Source organism: Phascolarctos cinereus, unplaced genomic scaffold (assembly GCF_003287225.1).
Source record: "Phascolarctos cinereus isolate Bilbo 61053 unplaced genomic scaffold, phaCin_HiC Scaffold_4;HRSCAF=312, whole genome shotgun sequence".
NCBI classification, from domain to species: Eukaryota; Metazoa; Chordata; class Mammalia; order Diprotodontia; family Phascolarctidae; genus Phascolarctos; species Phascolarctos cinereus.
In genome coordinates, this window is record NW_027555847.1 from 616,101,400 (window position 1) to 616,120,060 (window position 18,661).

The following is an 18,661-nucleotide window of genomic DNA, read 5'->3' on the forward strand; positions in this document are numbered from 1 at the left end:
CATCAACAACAAAAAGGATTTATTAGGCACTGACTATGTGTTAGGCACTGTGCTTAATGACGTGGAGACAACGAAAGGCAAAAACACGTTCTCCGCCTTCAAGGAGCTTACATTCTAATGAGGGAGACAACATGAAAACATCTATGTACATCCAGTATATGTAACAGTGTAAATAGAAGGTAATCTCAGAAGAAAGATTCTAGCAGTAGGGGAAAGTGCGGAAATTTTGTGAAAGACCTGTTGCAGAATGTAGGAATTTAATGGTGGAAGGTCTCAGTCTCTCTCTCTCTCTCTCTCTCTCTCTCTCTCTCTCTCTCTCTCTCTCTCTCTCTCTCCCTCTCTCTCTCTCTCCCTCCCTCTCCCTCTCTCTCTCTCTCCCTCTCCCTCTTTATCAATATATGTATGTATACACACATGTATATATGTATATATGTATGTGTATGTGTATATATCCATGTATTGTGTATACAAAAGAGTATCATACAAGGTAGAATATTATAGGGATAAAGGAGGGATCCAAAGCGCTCTAGAAAAATATGAGAAGAGTCTGATTTTGCCCCAGGCAAATTAGTGTCACTGGCAAAATTCACCTCACACCTTTGATGTACATGCCTTTGACCTCATCCCCTTAGAATCTGAAGAGGGCCAGGACTGGAAGAAGAGTACAGTGAGGAGCCTCTTATACACTGCGGCTCTTTTTCATTTTTTCACATTCCCTTTGTTCACCTACACTGTGTACCTCTAGCTCATTTGTCATAATCCAAAGCTTCACAAGGTTCTTTTGGGATCTGACATAAATGGGAAAGCTGTTAGCAGGGTGTTCTGTGCTCACAGAAGCCACCTCTAGCCCAACCTAAGCAACCACTTCCTTTAACCCTCCTCAGAAAATGAGCCCACTGGGTTGGTAGGGAAAGGAGCCAACTAGGCTCCTTAGGGGAGCTATGGTCTATGTAAGAGATGCACCTTAGCCTTATCGAAATGCAGGCCATGTTCTCTGATCTTGAGCTAGAACAGGGGTAGGCTGGCAAAGCAGGATCAGATTGGTTGCTAGGGTCACTATTGGGCATTATTATTTTATCAGCTAAGAAGCAGTGACTATTGAATTGCTATGGTAATTTGCTCCAAAGCTTATATAGAATTGCACTGCTAATGAATAGTAAATGGTGATCCATAACCCCCCAACAGCTATGTTTATCCACTGAAACATCACTGGACACAATTCAATGACAAGAAAAAGCAAGAAGTTAGGCATCTTCTACTTCTTCTCTCCCACCAATGACTCCTATCATCCACAAAAGTGAGAGCTGAAATTTTGGAAGCTGTATACACTTCCTGATATAAAACTTATCCCCTTAAATTGCAGTGAATGGTGACATTCCAGACACACTCAGCCAACAGATTAACTTTGTGTCTTCATTGTCTCTTCCTCTTCCTTCGTTTTCTTCCTCCTCTTTTTCCCCTTCTTCTCTTTCCCGTTCCTCTTCCCATACACTTTCCCCTTCCTCTTCTCCTTCCTCTCCAACTTCTCTCTTTCTGTTTTTAAATTATTTGGTCTTCCTATGCTGTGCCAGAGGTCTCACTCACATCCTAGTGAGGCCAGTTCATGCCTCCTTAGACAACCCAGTGGAACATTGCTTATAATGCCAGATTTTTTTCAATGTGTTGGTTGGTTTTACAAAAAAAAAATTAATCTTGTTCCTCTTTTTCTCTCTTTTTAAAAAACACTATTACAAGTGATAACTCTCTGGAAGGGTGATCAGAGATATAGGACAAAATCTAGGCATTGTAGAAAAACAAAAATTTTGCTAATTTCTTTAAAAGACAGGGTTTTCTTTCAAGGAGAAGTTTGTATCATTAAAGAAATTTTGCTGTTTCACAAAAAGAAAATCCAGTCCTCTGCTCTCTTTCTCCTGTTTCATTCTGGGCACTACTGCATTCCTGAAAATCCAGGGAAAGAATCTCAGAATCATATTAACCTTCTAGAGATCCCTGTGCTCTAAAGACTAATTCCATTCTATAGAAAGTCTCCATCTCTCCCCAATACTCACCAATATTAGAGAAAGAAAAAAAAACACACAGATTTTCAATCTCTAACAAGATATCAAGTTACACATGGCTTAAGTAGGAGAGAACTCTAGACTTCATACATATACAGGACAAATCTTGACATGTTACCACTGTTAAGGATAACTGCTGTGCAGCAAAAAAAAAATAGGGAATAAGAGTCACCACCAAAGAGATCCTTTCAAGTCTTAAAAGTGTCCTTAACAGTGAACTTCTGACACACTGAGACAGATTCCTATGTGAATTATTCCCTTGTTTAAGCCTTATTTATACCAGTCCAAAAGGTGCGTATGAGATATTAGTTGCTTCTCTATGATTTTGCATTGCTCAGAATGACAGAAACTGTGAATGACTTGGGGTTAATTATTATTATTATTATTATTATTATTATTATTATTATTATTATTAATTAGAGCACACAAAAAAATCTGACTCATTTTTCATTAGGAACTCTTCAGAGTTAGGGCTCAGATTAGGAACTAGATTCGGGAGTTTCAAAAGGTCAGATAACCCTAAACAAATTAGAAAAAACTGCTTTTTATGGAGATCTGAAGATTAGAGAAAAGTTTCTGTAGGAACTACTTCATTTCCTGGATTGTGGCTGTCAGAAATCAAAGAAATACAAAATTTCTGAAGGAAAAGGCTATTTCCTAGGCATACACAGTAGATTTTCCAACTGCCTCATGATTATTATACTTGCTAATAACAATAATAATAGCTACTACTCATACAGTGCTTACTATATGCCAGGTACTGTACTAAGCATTTTAAAAATATCTCATTTTATTCTCATAAAGAGCCTGGGAGGTACATGGTGTTATTAGCCCCATTTTACAATTGAGGAAACTGAGACAAAGATTAAGTGTCTTGCCCAAGGTCACACAACTAGTAAGTATCTGACGCTGGATTTGAACTTAGGTATTCCTAATTGACTCCAGGCTCACTGCTCTATCTACTATATCATCTAGTTATTATTATTATTATTATTATTATTATTATTATTATTAATTAGAGCACACAAAAAAAACCTGACTCATTTTTCATTAGGAACTCTTCAGAGTTAGGGCTCAGATTAGGAACTAGATTCGGGAGTTTCAAAAGGTCAGATAACCCTAAACAAATTAGAAAAAATTGCTTTTTATAGAGATCTGAAGATTAGAGAAAAGTTTCTACAGGAACTGCTTCATTTCCTGGATTGTGTTAAAGTTAATAAGAGCATTTAGGGATCCTCTTCCTGCACTGACTAAATTGTAAACTCTTCCAAGACGGGGATCACAGGTCAGTGAAAAAGAAAAGAAATTACATAAAATAAGAATGATGACTAGGACAGTGTGAGCACTAATATGCTGATTTACATTTTCATATACAATCCTCTTTCTGTCCTTGTTTGTCTATGGAAACGTTCATATTGTGTGATGTCTATCAAGATCAAATAAAATTAAATCATAAAAAATTCAGCTCGTATCAAGTTCATTAAAAAAAATTAAAATCAGGAGATAAAGAGAAAGACAAATAAACAGGCACAGCTTTGGTGTGGTGGGCAGGGAAGACCTTGTAGAAAAGAAAATCTGGAATCATGAATGGCCTCTAACACTTACCAGCTACATGAACCTAGGCAATCCCATAACTTCTCAGGGCTCTAGGTAACTCAAAGATTCTAAGTTGCAGGGAAGGTATCCACATGCATTAGTAAAGGAAGTTTTCTCATCTGGGAGTACCCTACATGAAAGTAATCATAAGTCCAGTCCATATAAAATACACCCATATAGTAATTCTGAAGCAGTATACAATAATGCACATCCAAATTTGTGGCCCAGCTGGTTAATACTCCTAGTAAAGATTTGCTTGGCTCCCTCATAGCTAGCTAGGGTAAAACATGACTAATAAGGACTTTCCTAATTCAGGATCCAAATGAACTTGTGCATTGTCTATAGAAAGGGGAGCCTGCTAAGTAAATGGATACTGGAGACACGATTACAAGGAAAGCATTTACCTACTTAGAGAACCATTTTTCAACCCCTGAAATATATTTGCTCTGAAATTATAGTATAAGCAGAAGCTGAAAACCACTTAGGCTGACATATTCTAGTGCTTCACTCCACCTTAGTAGACAGTTTTGTTGAATCTCTGTAACTAATAAAGTCATCATCCAGTAGCTGTGGCTCAATTTCTTCATATATAAGAAAAATGATCATAACACTCGTACTACTTATGCCAAAGGTTATTCACAGGTTCATAAAAAAAATAGATTAAAACAGGAAAGGACCTCAAAAGTCATCTTCTTCTTGTTGTTCAGTTGTTTCAGTCATGTCAGACTCTTTGTGACCCCATTTGGGATTTTCTTGGCAGAAATACTGGAGTGGTTTACCATTGCCTTCTCCAGTTCATTTTACAGATGAGGAAACGGAGGCAAATGGGCGTAAATGACTTGTCCAAAGTCACACAGCTAGTGTTTGAGGCCAGATTTGAACTCAGGAAGATGAGTCTTCTAGTTTCCAAGATACCTAGCTGCCCCTCAGAACTGTCATCTAGTTCCACCAAATTTTACAGGTAAGGAAATAGGCCCATAGAGAGGAGATCTGCTTAAGGTAACACTGGTAATTATTGTGAGGATGCACTTCATAAACCCATCTACAAATGATTCTACTCTAAAATCCTCTTCAGATTCTTTACCATGACTTCTCAAAGTCTATGAGTGAGAGCAGACTCCAAACCCTCGCAGGTCCTACCGAGCAGCACCTAGCTGAGTTCTGATATGCTCATTAACTAGGACTTGGGTAGCCACTGGGTGATGAATGTGTCAAATACAGCAATTCACCAAGACCTTCTACTAGGATAAGGGCAGGTTGCAATCCACGTGGGTCCTAGAATAACTACCCAGAGGAAATCAGAAATCATAGCTCTCTGGAATATGTGTATGTACACATAACATAGGCTTGTTTTTCCTCTCTCCTACAGGAGCAGGCTCTTCTATCTATCTGTCACATCCATAGCAGGGACTCAACTAGATGATGGTGATGCTAATGATGACATCAGAAAACATTCTGGGAAAACACAGTACAGTAGCTATGTTTACTTGCTTGAGCTTACAAAAACACTCTGTTACAGGCTGATGTTTCTTCCAGGAAACAATCTAGAAAGGAGCTAGCCACTGAGGTCGCTTCCAACTCTGAAATTCGATTTGATTTTTGTGTGATTCAGTCTGAGGTCTGTCAAGGGCTCCAGCAAACTGAAAATCACAGAGGCCTCTCCCCCACACCCTTTCACTTAACCAAATTCTTAGGTTTGAACAAATTTATATGGCAAAGTCATAACTTTTCCCATGGAAATCTTTTTTTCAATTTTTATTTCACAAAAGTGCTTACCTTTGGACCTCATTTTACACATCTGTAAAATTATGTTGATAGGAAAATGTGCAAATAAAGTAGGTGCCCAGTGATTTGGAAATGATTCAACAAATTCCAGAGTGTGAACCTAATGAAATTATTATTCTGCTGGATAAATGATTTAGACATAAAGAATAACATCATAAGTAAACCAGGGAAGCATAGTATAAAATGTATCTGTCAGATCTATGGATAAAGAAGAGCTTATAACCAAACAAGAGATAGAGAAGATTATGGAAAGCAAAATAGAGACTTTTGATTACACAAAATTAAGTAAGTTTTTGCACAAACAAAACTAATGCAGTCAAAATTAGAAGGAAAACAAGAAACGGGGCGGGGGGGAGGGGGGAGATTTGCAACAAGTTGCAAAGACCTTGATAAAGGACTTACTTCTCAAATATAGGTAACTGAGTGAAATTTATAAAAATAAAACCCACTCTCTAGTTGATAAATGGTCAAAGAATATGAATAAGCAGTTTTCAGAAGAAGAAATCAAAGTTATCAATAGTCACATAAAAATGTTCTAAATCACCACTGATTGGAAAAACACAAATTAAAAGAATTCTGAGATACCAGCTCACACCTCTCGAATTGGCTAATAGGGCAGAAAAGGAAAATGACAAATGTTGGATAGGGATATGGAAAAGCTGAGTCACTGACACACTACTAGTGGAGTTGTGAACTGATTTAACCATTCTGGAGAGCAATTTGGAACTATGCTCAAAGGGCTATCAAACTGTGAATATCCTTTGACTCAGCAATACCACTATTTAGGGTCTGTATCCCAAAGAAATCAAAGAAAAAGGAAAAGGACCTATGTGTACAAAAGTATTTATAGCAGCTCTTTTTTAAAATTAATTTATTTTTAGTTTTCAACATTCACTTCCATAAGATTTTGAGTTTTAAATCCCCCCACTTTCCTCCTCCCTCTCCAAGACAGCATGCAATCTGATATAGGCTCTACTTACACATTTATATTAAGGATATTTTCACATTAATCATGATATAAAGAAGAATTAAAACTAATGGGAGGAAACCACAAGAAGAAACAAAACTAAACAATAAAAGACAAGGAGAGCAAATAAGTTTGCCTCCATCTGCATTCAGACTCCATAGTTCTATCTCTGGATGTGGATAGCATTTTCCATCATGAGTCTTTTGCAGCTATCTTAGATCTTTGCATTGCTGAGAAGAGCTAAGTCTATCAAAGTCAGTCATTGCACAATGTAGCTGCTTAGTATGTACCCTGTTCTCCTGGTTCTGCTCATTTCACTCAGAATCAGTTCATATAAGTCTTTCCAGGTTTTTCTGATGTCTGCCTGCTCATCATGTCTTATAGCATAATAGTATTCCATTACATTCATATATCACAACTTGTTCAGCCATTCCCCAATTGATGGGCATCCCCTCAATTTCCAATTCTTTTCCACCACAAAAAAGCTGTGATAGAAATGACCAGCCCGATGGTTTCAGACTGGAAAGACTTGTATGAACTTACACAAAGTGAAGTGAGCAATATTGTAGGGATGATCAACTGTGAAAGATCTAGCTACCCTGATCAAGACAATGATCCAAGACATTTCCAAAGGACCCACAATGAAAAATGCTATCCACCTCCATAGAGAGAACTGATGAACTCTGATGCAGATTGAGGTATGTTTTTAAATTTTTTTCTTTATTTTTATTGTTTGTGTTTTCTTTTCCAATATAGCTAATATGGAAATATGTCTGGCATGACCTCACATGTATAATCCAAATCAAAGTGCTTGCTTTCTCAAGGGGGGGGGAAGGGGGAGGCAGGAGGGAGAGAAAGAATTTGGAACTCAGAATTTTTTTAAAAGATTATTAATTTTCTTACTTGTAGATGGAAACTATTTAATGACATAAGTCAAAATAAAAAATAAATTATTATTCCACTACAACATGACAAATATAAAGAATTTAGAGATTCATAGAAATGCCTGTATAAAATGATATAGTGTAAAATAAGCAGAACTAAGAAAATAATACATACAATGTAAATGGAAAGATCAAATGCAATTGAACACTGTGTAATTCTAACGACCAAGCTTTGAAAAGATGAGAAAATTAATCTTTCTCCTTTTACTAGGTGGCACAATGGATGGAGGATTGGGCCTGGAATCAAGATTTTATTTTAAGACTGCCTTAGACATTTGCTAGCTGTGTGATCTTAGACAAGGTACATATTCTTTCAGCCTCAGTTTCCTCAACTGCAAAATGAAGGGGTTGCACTGGATGTTCTCCTGGGTCCCTTCTAACTCTAAATCTGATCCTATGATCCTAAGGGAAGAGGGAGGGGGAAATCTAGTTGTATAAAATTGTAAAATGTTGCATATGCTGTCAGACTTGGTTGCTTCATTGGTTGGTTTTGCTGAACAACTTCTTTAAAATTTTTTTTTTTACAAGAGAAGGCTCACTGGTCATGGGAGAGGAGAAAGTGTATGTGTTGAAATGCATTTGATATGAAACAAAAAGCATTTAGGAAAAAAAAAGGAAAGGGTTGGACCAGATGACCTCAAAGTTCCCTTCAAGCTCTAAATCTATGATTCTATGTTAAAATACATTGGAAGGTTACCAAAAAATTCTTTTAAAAATATGTTCTTTAAAAGGGGAAGTTCTAAAAACACTTCAAAGGGATGGGTCCCCTTCCAATCCAAAGTAGATCTAACAACCAACCATGGACTGGAGTAGGGGAGAAAAACCGAAGCAGAAGAATGAAAATGCCCTTGTCAGGAAGAGAGAGCCCCAGCAGCAATCCTGCATTTCCTTTCTTTTGATCTGGAGGCAAAGCCTCTTTTACAGCCAGTGAATGGCTCCTCTAGTGACAATGGAATAATAATGGAGCTGTTGAAAGCAAAGGGAACAGTATTTTTAAACCCTAGCACTTTATTATCCTCTAAAGAATCTAATTCAACTCCTACTGTTTTAGAAATGGGTGTCCCACAACAGGTCTAAGGGAAAAAGGGGAGGGAGAAAGAGAAAGGTAGTCTCAGATAAGACAAATCAGACCCCGGCATGATTGCCGAGAAGACCTTTGTTGAAATGTCTCTGAAATGCTTTGTCTTTCTCAATTGTCTGTCTTTTTCTTGTAGGCTTACAAGTCAAAAGTAGGGGGAGAGGGTGGAGCGAAGAGATACTGTTATAGCCAGAAGGGTCAAAAGTACCCCCGGTACTCTTGTTCAGGGCTGTAAACCAAAGGCTCATCATAGAAGGATGCTCTAACCCTAATCTAAACCACACTCCCTCTCTCTCAGAGCCTCAGTGCCCTCATTTGTAAAATGGGCATGCTACTCGTTCTATCTGTTTTCTAGGCTTCTTTGAGGCTCAGTTGAACATGTAAAGCTCATTGCAAAATTTAAAGCAACACACAAATGCCATTTTGTTATTGTTATTATAATACCATGAGGAAGGTATTATTAGACAGCTGGGTGGTACAATGTTGGACTGAATCAGGAAGACCTGAATTCAAACCTGCCTTACACACTTAATAGTTGAGTGATCCTAGGCAAGTCCCTGAACCTCTCTTCCTCAGTTTCCTCAGCTGTAAAATGGGGATAATAATAGCACCTACCTCATAGGGTTGCTATAAGGATCAACTGAGATAAAACATGTAAAATATTTTGCAAATTTTAAAGGGTTATACAAATGTTAATATTATTATCACGATTTTGCAAATTAGGATATTGAAGCTCAGAGAAGCTCACTAGGGTCACAGGCTAGGCAGGGGCAGAGGCACTGATCTGATCCTACATGTCCATTGAAGTCCTTTTTTTCCCAAGGACAGAACACTGTATTGAAGATTGGAGAGAATGTTGACAAAGATTTGTATTTTCCGGGATCCTTCAAAGCACAAATCCAAGCTCCTTGGCCTTCTGTAGGATGGCCAAAAATAGACATCTTCTCTGGGTCAACTGGAAAATTGGTATTTGTCAGCTCAGGCAGCTCATCTATTATCTGGGTACATTCTATGGTTGGTTTTCCAAGGTTTTTCAGTGGCATTCACATAAAAACCAACACTAGTACCATAGTTTCGGCTTGTCATCTCCTCCTTAAATATTTGCAGCCATATGGACTGCTGTCTGGTGCAACAACAATGAGGCCATGTTCTGTTGTAGCTTGGTGATAAACATCTTTTGTAATAAAATTTTGTTCTCTGCAAGTTAAGCCAGACGGCCAGTGAGGTACGGGACATTTCCCAGTTTCTGCCCTGGGTGGCAGGTAGATTCCAAATTTCGCTTTGCATTTTAATTCCGCATCGTCATGTTCATACACATTCTAAAGCCCCTCAAAGCACTTGTTGCTGGAAATTTGTTTCAATGCCATAGTTTCTTTGCTATTCAGTTGCTACTGTTTTCCTACTTAAGAAGGTATATGATCTTCAACTGGTGTAGATGATCTCTTCAGGTCCTACTGAACACTGATACTCTGAGTCTAAATTTCTTCAGGATTTGGTCACAACATCAGTTTTCACAACTAGTCATTAGAGGATGTATACATTTTTCTCAGTTAACTCAGCAGAATGAAGAGAAAAGGTCAGAAGTTTTAAGATATATGTGGCCTGGTCTTGTGACCTGTCTTGGTCATCTTAAAGGAATGTTGATAAATTTGAATGATGTGCCTCATTCCTCACACCTTAGTCACTTGAAAGTGAACCAGGGAAGGGAAAAGGATTAATAGATTTCCCCTCCAAAGAGAGTTATCTGTTTTCCCATTCCTCTAAGAGTGGTGTCTCTGAGGAAGAACTTAATTCCAGAGGCAGATTCAGAAAGACAGGCAGAAGTTAGCTATTTCATAAAAGATTGCTTAATCTTACATGTAAAGGCATCTGAAAAAGTCTATTTGAGGCCCAAGATAAACTAGGGACGGTGATAAAGAAGCTCCCAGAAGAGAGAGAATAATCAGAACCAGGGTGTTTCCCACTATCCAATAGAACCACCCCCCCAAGACCTGTTTCTCTATGGCCTGGGAGTCCAAGAAGACTGAGGCTCTAATTTCTGTTAGGAAAGTCCACTGAGAGTGAAAATTCATCAAAATGAGAAAGGAGTAGAGAACCATAAAAGCTTTGGATTGTTGCCACAGCCATACACAAGCTTGTACCATACTTCCTGCCTCTGCAATCTGATAGTCTATTGACTTAAGAAGGTCAACACAAAGGGAACCAGGGAAAGGGGATGCAAGGGGGCTCTCTATATCCCCACAATGCCTTGGCAACAAGAGAGCTTTCCTTATTAAGAGAGAGGGTCTGGACCACATATTCCAGAAGGCTGTGGCTAGTATCTTTAGTACGTGAAGTTTGAGAAGAGAGTTTTTGGGCAATCTTACAAGTAAAAGCTGGTAAGATAAAGGAAATTTGACTGTTTGGGGGGGGGGTTGGGGGAGGGCCAGAGTGAGTACAGCAAAGGCAGTGAGAAGTGAGAGATTGGAAAAAGTAGTAGCTTTGTTTTGAGACCTTGCAGAGGGTAGAAGCATGGAGACTTAGGGTGGCAACTGAAGTAAGGAACAGTGGTAGTTGAACACAGAGTGTGAAAGAGAATGCATATCTATTGGATACAGCGTTCTTGAACTCTAGAATCTGGTCTGCATTCTGACAGTGGCTAGGATCCATGGTCAGACCGTCATAAATCTAGAGCTCAAAGGGATCCTTGAAGCCATCTAGCTCGAACCTTTCCTTTTACAGATTAGTAAACTGATGCTCAGGGAGGTTCAGTGACTTTACCAAGGTCACATGAGTAGTAAGATAGGATCTGAACCCAGGTCCTCCAACTCTAGAACCAGTTCTTTTCCCATTAAACAAGCTCCAGTACTGTGAATGCCCAAGGTAAGCTGTGATTTCTAACCTTCCCAAGCTAAAAATGAAGGAAAATGGATTGGGAAGATCAGCTTCTAGCTCTAGTACCATGAGTTAAGCTGACTGTGCCTTTTCTCCTTGTTTACTGGGGAAGCAGGAGATATCCCTTCCACATTGTGGGTATGCATTCTACGAAAGTTTGCTGCTTGGTTTAATTTCTTGTTACTACCTTACAACTCTATTTCATGAAATACTTTTTATCTTTTGAATTCATGTGTCATCTGGTTTGATCTGTTAAAGGGGAACACCAAATGGGGGCTTAAGAGTATATGAACAATGTTCCAAAGAGTGCTTTAAATATGGTTATAGCTTTCAGGAGGCTGTGTTAGTCCTAGGATACAGGTATTGATTTATTGGCAGGACACTTAAGCTGAGATTTTCTGGATAATCTGTTGTTCAGAGCCCATCCCCTATCAAACAGAGAGGAAATAACCCATCAATGTGACCTATGAATGTTGGAGAAATGATCATGTTTAGAATCAGTCATAGTGAATAACATGAGTGTGAAGCAGAACAGAGTAGAAGAAAGCATGAGATTGGACATCATAGAACCTAGAGTCAAGGTCCAGCTCTGCCACCTATTAGTTAATGGACCCTGAGTTAGTCACTATACTTTTCTGAGCCTCAGTTTCTTCATCTGTCAAATGAATAAGTTGTATTAGATGATCTCTAAGGTCTCTTTGACATCTAACCAGCTAAGATTGTTTACTATATTTTATTCTAGAAGAAGCTATCAATAGTAGTATAGTGTGTTGTATTTCATATATAAAAATGTTTCTCCTGCCCAGCACAGGGTACACATTTTGTGATGTCTCTCCAGGAGTGGTGACATATTTGTGCTGATTCATCCAGACTCTTTCCCAGCACCCCCGGTAACTAATGGAATTCATTTGTAAGATGGCTCGTAAGGTTAAAGGTCAGATTAAGGCCTATAAGCATAGAAAGAAGAAAGCAAAAGAGCCCATTAGGATTTAACTTGGAGCCTTGATCACATAGCACCATTCTTTAGACAAGTGAACAGTTAAACTTGGAGTGCAAACTTTTTTTCCTAAAGTTCTAAATGTTTCATCACATCCATGAATAGCACACTGTCTCCCCCACAATAGTCACTCAATTCGTTTACCTTTATTATTAGAGGTTGTAGGAGTAGTAAAAACAATCATACTAATGCTTTAAACTTATCTAGTGTCTCTTGAAGAACCTTAAGTGATTAGTTACATCAAACTCATTCTTCCTTAGGGCATCCCTGTATAACACATGCTTTAGAAAAAGCCCAGGGCCAGGCATGCTAACTGGCTTTTTTAAACTAATGCTCCAAATGAAAAGCAGAACTGAAAAGTTCCTAGAAATAACATGTATTTCAAGGCCATCGGAGTATAGAGGCCGAGGCTGGGGGGCAGATAAAGGACAGAAGGTTCACTGCAACTAAGTGTCTGGCTAACAGCTGTACCAGGATATAAGGAATAAAGTGATGAGGCAGGTACTGGACTGGAATCTTTTCCCCCTCCTTAGCCCCATGTACACCACAGCACACAAGTGGAAGGATGCAATCAAGGAGGCAAACAGTGTGGCATTTTATCTTTTGCCAGCACTTGAAAAGTCTCATTTGGATCTCTTTAATATTTTTCAAGACCAGCAAATTTACTCAATAACTTACATTCTTGACTGACGAGAGGCTATGTAACATAGAGTCACAGAGGACTGGCCTTGGAGTTAGGAAGATCTGGGTTCAAGTTCTGATTCTGACAATTCCTAGCTGTGTGACCATAGGGCCAGTCACTTAACTTCTCAAGTCCCAGGAACTCTATGAGACTGTAAATTACAGGCTGTGCATCTGTTCAGTGGAGGGAATTTTTCATATCAGAAGTTCCTTACTAAAACAAAAATGAAACTAGGAAGGAACGGGAGAGGGAGAGAAAGAGGGAGGGAGAGAGAAAAAGAGGGAGGGAGGGAGAGGGAGGAAGAAGCAGCAGAAGCAGCAGCAGAAGCAGCAGAAGCAGAGCAGAAGCAGAAGAAGCAGCAGAAGCAGCAGAAGCAGCAGCAGAAGAAGAAGAAGAAGAGGAGGAGGGGGAGGAGGAGGAGGAGGAGAAAGGAAAGAGAGAGATCTCATTCATTTTATCTAGTAGGAACTTAATAAATGTTTGAGTAATTGATTGCATAACAGGGAAACCGCAGCCCAGAGGTAAGGGATTTGTCCAAACTCATCAGCTAATTACTGCCAGAGAAGAAACTTAGAATCCAGATCTCCTAAGTCCTCCACTCCATGTGAATACTCTATGAAATTTGATTTCAGCACCCAAAGAACAGGCAAATTTTAAAGGGTTTGTTCAGCTAGACTGTATCCTGACACCTAACAACTGAATCATCTGTCAGCTTACATCATGACTATCAGGAACCATTTAACAATCACCTTCCAAGAGCCAAGTTCAATCTTCAGAAAAATTCCTTCCCAGAAAAAAATTCCAAGTTTGGATACATACACACATTTTAATAAACGAGAGCTCCTGTAATCAGTAAACTCTTAGACTGCAGAGACAGTTTTCTCTTGTCTTTTTATCTCCACTACCTAGCACTGTGCCAGATATATAGCAAGTTCTTAAAAAAATGATTGTTGAAGTTTCTTCATATGTAAAATGAGGAGCTGAATTAGATGAGGGATCTTCCATCTCTAGATCAAGGTTCCTAGGAAGTCATTTAACCATAGAGTCTCAATGTCCTCATCTGTAAAATTAAGATGATTAGGTAGTATTTACACCTCATATGGTTGTCTTACCTCAAAAGGGGTAACCCATGTAAAGTGTTGTGTAAAGTATTGTTAAAGCCCTATATCAATGTCAGTAATTATCATCACTGAATTGGAGGGAGTAAAGGAGCAGTGGGTGTAAGCAAGTGAAATGGGCCAGCATCAAAGCACCTCTAAAGTAAGTAGCACAAACAAGCCTCATAAGATCCAAGAAAAACAGTTGAAAGGGGCCTTAAAGACCACCTGGTGGTCCAATATCCACTTTTTATAGATGACGGACTGAGGTCCCAAAAAACCTTTGTCCTCTCTTCCTACAAGACCAGAGAAGTCTCTAACATCTCCCCACCTGTGTACACAAATCCAAACCAATGAGGCCATTTACTAATTTACCTTTACTAATTTGGAGTTGCCATAGATGAGCTTGGGTAGACCCTTACGTGGATGATCTGTGAGAACTTTGGGGGGGTTGGGTGGTATTCAGGCCCTTCAAAAGGTTCCAAACTATTCCTGGGGATCTGGGCTGAACTGCTCCTGGTGGCAACAGCTTGGGGTCCCATTTAGCTACATGCCCAACTAGAAGAAGGTGATAATCTAAGCCCTTAACCTTTTCTGACAAACAGCCATGGCTTTCAAATATCTAATCTGATGGACTCCTATGAGTCACTGACACCAAGAGATATTGAGGCCCTTGTAATGGGTATCCAATGGCTTATCCATTAGAGCATAATATAAGCCAATGGGCATTCAGCACCTACTGGTAACACTCTCGGAGACCCAGCTAGGTCCTAGTTCTCTATTAGGCCAAATGTGAAAGTAGAGGTCCTTTAGAGTAGGGATTCTTAACCGAGGGGTCGATTTTTAAAATGTTTTGAGAACTATTTCAATGTGGCTGATTTCCTTTGTAATTGTATGCTTTTTATTTAAAAAATGCATTTTAAAACATTCTGAGGAGAAGTCTGTAGGCATTCCCAGTCTGCCAAAAGGGTCCATGCAACAAAAAAAGTGAACAACTTCTGCTTTAGGGTAAAAGTATTCTTGGTAGCTATTTTAATGAAGAGAGAAGGAGGTGAACAGGCATGGATGGAGGTGCCACGGTGGTAACTGGTAACTCTCCAACTTGCTATTTTTACTGGGATGAGTAATAGTTAGCAGCTGCTCAGTCTTTTTGCTCTTTGAATTGATTTTTGACAATTTACACAACAGCCTCAAATAGGTTGAGCACATTTTAACTAGCTTTGCTGACAGAAAAATAGAAGCATACAAAAAAAAAAGAAGAGGAAAAGTAACTTAATAAAGGAGACAGTAATCAGATAGAGGGCAGAAAAAACAATCACAGTAAGTTCTCTTTGTGCAGCATGCACCTTCTCCTTTGCAAACCACTCTTGTATCTGATATCTCAGTCCCTTAATTCTCTCCCTTCTCTTACTCTTTCTTTATGAATGGGCCAAACAATACCTTATATTTAATAAGGACTTTAGGTGCTCAGTTTTGTATCAATTAAAAATTTGTATTTGACATTAATTATTAATGCTTAATTTTGTATTTATTAAAAATAATTCTAACATCTTCCTGGAAATGTGAAAATGTGTTTTGCATGACAATGCATATTTGTTGCAAGGTTTTTATTTTTATTTCTTAATTTACAGGAGTGAGGGATTGGTAGAGAACATAAATGTTTTTAATTTAAAATTAAAAAAATAAAGTTTTCTTCAGGTGTCTCATTGATTATAGATTTAGAGCTGTATGAGATCATAAAGGACATCAAATTTGAGCCCCTTCCTCACTTTACAGGGGAGGAAACTGAGCTCTCGAGAGACAAAGTGAATTATTCAAGACCAAACATACAGAAAGTAGCAATATTAAGTGGTCTCTCTAAGACCTGGAGGCAGGGGAATGATGTTAAAGTGGGTGGGAGGGAGCACCAAAACATGCTTTTAAGTATAATCTGCCTTACTAATATTTTCTCCATCACTTTCTTAAATCTAAACAATCAACAATACAACAAATCACAGCCTCATTTGTAGAATTTGCCAATTTCTGATGAGTAAATTTTCATACTGAAAATTTAACAACCAGATCTACTAAGCCAGTTCAAACTGGCCCTAGCTCACCCTTTTCTGGAGGTGATCCTGGGTTTTCCAAGCTTCTGCCCATAGAATGCATGTGTTGGTGGGCTCCACCAACCTTGAAAGACTCTGTGATGGAATATACCTGCTATTTGAGCACCAGGCTAGACAAGTTCCGGGAGTTCAATCATCAAAGGCTTGGACATCAAGTGATGATTGGGGTAGAAGGGAGACTCTTAAAGGCTATCTGTTGAAGTATGGAAGGAACTGCATTAGTTTAAGGGACTATAAGAGTCCCAAATTTCAAAGGACTGAACTAAAAATAATTCAGAAAAGAAACTAGAGATGCTCTGGGCATGTCAGAACCAGTTCGAACCCACAATGCCACTGTTGCTTCCATTGTCTTCTGTGGATTTATTTTAACAAAATTGCTTTATGGCATTAGTATTATTTTAAATAAATTATTTTAAATTATTTTATTTTAAATAAAATTATTTTAAATTATTTTAAATAAAAATGAAGCTACCCTGGAAGGACTTAATGATAGTAAGGCTTGACACAGAAAAGTTATTTATACATAAATTATGATACTGTTGCCCATGTTAATGAGGCTGTCATCTCCTTCATGTGATTTACTCCATCTTGTAACAGAAAAGCTTCATTTCCTTGACACCTGGGTGGTAATGGGACCGATAATTCCATGCTGCAAATATTTCCTCCTCTCACCTACTAGAAGTGTTTTAAAATCTTGAGTGCATTTTCAGGTCATAGTAATTCTGATATCAGTTTCCAGGGCCCACAGGGATGGCACACATGCACACACATACATACATACAGATATAGATATAGATATAGATATAGATATAGATATAGATATAGATATAGATATAGATATAGATATAGATATAGATATAGATATACACACACACATGCATACTCACACACATTCACTCAGTCATTACTCAGGAGGTGAGTGGCCAAAACATGGATGTCTTTTCTTCCTCAGCAACAGAGTTTGGGGAAGTGACAAGTATGAGTAATGGCAGGGACTTGGGGGAGAGAATTAAAACTGACTTTGTAAATTAAAAATAAGGATTTGATTTTTAAAAAAGAATTTCATACTTTACTTAAATGCTCCTAAAATCATATTTTTAAAAAAAATAAACATTTTACAACCAAGCTGGTTGGAACATAGGCAAAGGTACACTTAAAATGATATTTATTTTCTTACTCTGGTAATTACCAATATAAAAATGCAGCAAAAAAGGGGAGGGTGGTAAGAGGGAAAGATTTTTTTCAGGTAATAATATAATATAATAGTACTTTCAGAGCAGCCTTCTATTGACAACACTTCTTTAAAACTTTTTAAAATTTAAGTGTGAACATACACAAATAACTAGACATATACACACATATACATCATGTCTGACTCTTTGGGACTCCTTTTTGGGTTTTCTTGGCAGAGATACTGGATTTTCCCTTTCCTTTTCCAGCTCATTTTACAAATGAGGAAACTGAGATAAACAGGGTTAAGTGACTTGCCCAGGATCACACAGCTAGTGTCTCAGGTTTCATTTGAACTGGAGTCTTCCTGACCATAGGGCTGGGCACTCTATTCACTGTGCCATCTAGCTGCCCAACATATACAGATATACAGACAGACAGACAGCAGATTGTTGGCACAGTAGATAAAGCTTTGGGCTTGAAGTCAGGAGGACCAATTCAAGTCCTCTCTCAGACACCTGCTAGCTATGTGACTATGAGCAAGGCCACTAAAACTCTCAATTTAATTTACTCATCTATCAAATGAAGATAATAATAGCAGCTAATTCAAAGGATTAAGTGAAGACAAATGAAAAAACCTGGAAAGTGCTCTGCAACTCTTAAAGTGTTATATAAAGGCTAGTTCTTATTATATATGCACACAAATATGTGTGTAAAATGTATGTATTAAGAGCCTGGTGGTACATTCGTATTCCTGAAACATCAACAAACGGTAAGAAAGATCCCCAGTTCATTGAGCACTTGCTCTATGGAAGCCGTATGGAAAGTCAGTGACCGAAATTGTACAAGTTTGGCAGGAATAGAGGAGTTTTGATCATGGCTAGTAAAAGGTATGTGTAAACACCAAAGTATGGGGTGGGGGGGATTTTATTCTCCCAAAGCGCAGAGAAGGTGGCCATAAGGAAGAGTTGCCCCAAAGTAAAGAAAGTTGACCGACATTAATGTTTTTTGGGCCCTCTATCCAAATTCACACAGAATATAAACTTTTTGATAACAGTAAGACATGGAGACTGAGGCTTTCTCTGGTTGAATTTGAGGCAACTAGGTAAAGAGAGTGGATACACCAGTAGGTCTGGAGTTCAAATGCAGCTTCAGACACTAGTATGAGACCCTGGGTGGGTCACTTAACCTCTGCCTGCCTCAGTTTCCTCAACTGTAAAATGGGCATAATAGCACCAACCTCCCAGGGCTAAGAATCAAATTTAGATAATAGTGGTAGAGTGCTTAGCTCAGTACCTGACACACAGTA

General features: G+C 38.5%; 1 protein-coding gene and 1 pseudogene across 1 annotated transcript in view; both read right to left on the reverse strand.

Moving 5' to 3' along the window:
- Positions 1-18,661, reverse strand: part of EXT1 (exostosin glycosyltransferase 1) — a 349,537-nt gene that overhangs the window by 121,046 nt on the left and 209,830 nt on the right. The gene's annotated exons all lie outside the window — the stretch shown is intronic.
- On the reverse strand, positions 9,139-9,888 carry LOC110200310 (S-formylglutathione hydrolase pseudogene; annotated as a pseudogene).